We start from the raw sequence: 3,197 nt of genomic DNA, 5'->3' as shown, positions 1-3,197 counted from the left end.
ACCTGTATCACCATCTCTTCGCCGAACTAGTGCACCTATACAATTTACCATTGTATTGGGTGTGTTGGGGACACAAGAGACTCTTTGTTATTTGGTTGCAGGGTTGTTTGATAGAGACCATCTTCATCGTACGCCTCCCATGGATTGGTAAACCTTAGGTCATCCACTTGAGGGAAATTTGCTATTGTCCTACAAACCTCTGCACTTGGAGGCCCAACAACGTCTACAAGAAGAAGGTTGCGTAGTAGACATCAGCGCACAATCAAAGCATACTGGCGACTTATCATCCAAAGCCAGGCTGGGTTATCAAACCCCAAATATGCTCAAATACGAGTCATAAGGATTAAGGCTACATGGCCTGAATCAGTTTAAACCATATATCAAAAAAGGTATGAACTCAAACATCGTTCAAAAACAAATAACAAAAAATCAAGGCTTTCATAGGCGGCCAGGCCTCAATCATCAAGTGCTTTTCATAGGCTTGCACAACCACTAAGTTAATCCTTCATTCAAACCTTATAAGTCGGGCCTCACATGACCAACCGCCGTTTTAACCTTGACAAGTTCAGGGTCTTAATAAGATTGACTGTTAAGAGTTCGGTGGGTCATTCCAGGATTACCTGAGCGAAGTGGCAGACGTAAAAGGCAGGATCAACTGAAATTTTTTGGTGTATACACCTGGCGTTTCAAGCCAATCAAAACGGTTACCAAAGCTATGTTCAATGAACAGGGAGCCCCCAAGTGATATATATTGAGCCATCAAAGCAGGGTACCTATGTTTGAGCTGTGCTCTGCAATAGACTCTCTTTGGTCCCTTTAACCCGGGCATCAAGTCTCCAAGTGGGTTATCAATAGGGTAATCACAGCTATGCTCAATGAGCAGGAAGCCCCCAAGTATTTTGTAATCATGGCGTACAAGCCGGATTAAGAAGATAGTCATAGCTATGCTCAATGAGCAGCAAGCCCCCAAGTGATCAATAATGTGATAAGCCAATAAGGCAGGATACCCATGTTTGAACCGCGCATCATGGTAGCGAGTTCTCTTTGGCAACCTTTAATTTTTCTTGAACTCGAACTTGCGAGAGAAGGATTCTTTTTGAACCGGAATTTTAAACCGGATGTTGAGAGCTTCAAAGCTTTATGAGAGATAGATTTCCCTTGAGCTGGATTTTAATCCCGAATTCTTCATTTTAAGCCAGGAATTTTCTGACGGCCTTTAAATTTTCATCAATATAGCAGTAGCCTCTGGGACCGGGTTATCTTCCCTCCAATGACCCGGGGTTCTTGAATTAGCTGAAGCTGGCAGGATTTGCTGAGTCATGTCATTGTAGCCCCCGAGTCTTAAGACGACTCGAGGAGTTGTCTTGAGATTCTCCATACTTGACCGTGATATAAACCGACATATTGTTAAACAGCGGAACCCTCGGCGGGTTATAAATGATCCCGTATGGGCTGTGTCAATAACCCAGCTGATGATTCATCCCAACTGGTTGTTGAAGTTAATCAAAACACAGTGGCGGCGACTTGTACGCCTATCCATTGAGCCAAGCAGAGGCTTCATAATATATTATGAAGTTTTCCGGAATTCACTACAAGAAATATGTCAACTTGCAATCCTCACTATTGGTCACTGAAAGGTCATTGATTTTCATTTGCGACCTTTTTTTGACCAAAAATAGATGGTCAAAAGCTGGCGGTCGTAAATTGAAATTAACGACCTTCTCTTTGAGAATGTCGTGGAATTCCACGACCAAAACAAAAGGTCGTTGCTTCTGTGACCTTCTATTTTGGTCGCTAGCTCTCTGCCCAGGCCTCGTCGGATCCGACGTGGCAATCTGACGTGGCAAAATTGCGACCAAATGAAAAGGTCGTTGATAAGAATCAGCCCGGTCCATTTCGCTGCTTTAGATGGGCCGAGCCCAACAATTCAGCCTTTTTCTGTTAATTTTTGGTCGACTTCATGGGCCAAGCCCAACGTTGCAGCCTTTTTTATTGTTGGGCCGTGGCCTTTTTGTCTAAACAATTTCATTTTTATTTTTATTAAATGGGTCCACTAGTCAAATGGGTCCCAGTGCATGTAATAGTTTAACTCATGTTAACTAGCAGTAACCTTCACAAGACAGCCTCAAACGAACCATCAAGTCAACTCATGTTTACAGCTAACAGCAGCAAGTGTATGTATTTGTTTAACTCATGTTAACTAACAGTAACCTTCACAAGACAGCCTCAAACGAACCATCAAGTCAACTCATCATACAACACATTTACAGCTAACAGCAGCAATACATCATACATCACAGAGAACGGTTCACAGAAACCGACAAACTAAACTAGCGGCACATCATAAGCTCACAAGCATGGCTGCCGCAACAGTTTGTTTCGCCAGTAAAGACAACGACTTTCTTCCTCGACCAGACAACAGCCCAGCTCACATCCTCTACCTCCTCACAGGAGGCGCGCCACCTCGTCTCCTTCAACAGGGGGATCACCACCACGTCCACCAGCAGCCTGCATGAAGCAGAACATGAAAAGAGCAACATCTAATTAACTTGATTGCCTTGCAGATGACACACAAGATGAAGAGCACTTGGACAGAAGCTACTATACTTGTGGCTGTAATTAACCTAATCTAATCTAATGGGAACAACATCACAATTCACAAGCAAGCACCCATACTCTCGAATTCAGTATACAGTTGCCAACTGAAATAAGTTCAGTTGAAAGCAGAGCAGAGAACAAGAAGGATCAGTAGAGAGCTCACCATGGCTATCATGTGGCCGACGTGGAAGAGGCAGCATGTCCGTCCAAGCAGGATCAGCAGCACCAGCGGACGGGCCACTCATTGTCCTGGATCTTTGCCTTGACATTGTCAATTCAGAGGACTCGACCTCAAGTGTGATGGTCTTCCCGGTGAGAGTCTTCACAAAGACCTACATTGAATAGTTGAGAAAACAGGACAGGTCAGGCATATATGAACAAATCAAGAAGGAAACAACACAAGAACATAAATAATATAAATCTTGCAAGTTGCAACAGATACGCATAGTTGGAAATTGCAAACAAAGCAAAATAAATCAACATGGTAGAGGCGTATACAAATAAATCTACAAAGTCATGAAGCAATGTGAAGTGGAAGATCTAAACCTTAGAATAAAGGTAAACCTGCATCTTTATCTGTATATTAACAAATAACAACA

This window comes from Aegilops tauschii, chromosome 3 (assembly GCF_002575655.3).
Source record: "Aegilops tauschii subsp. strangulata cultivar AL8/78 chromosome 3, Aet v6.0, whole genome shotgun sequence".
Lineage (NCBI taxonomy): Eukaryota > Viridiplantae > Streptophyta > Magnoliopsida > Poales > Poaceae > Aegilops > Aegilops tauschii.
This window is presented reverse-complemented; position numbering follows the sequence as displayed.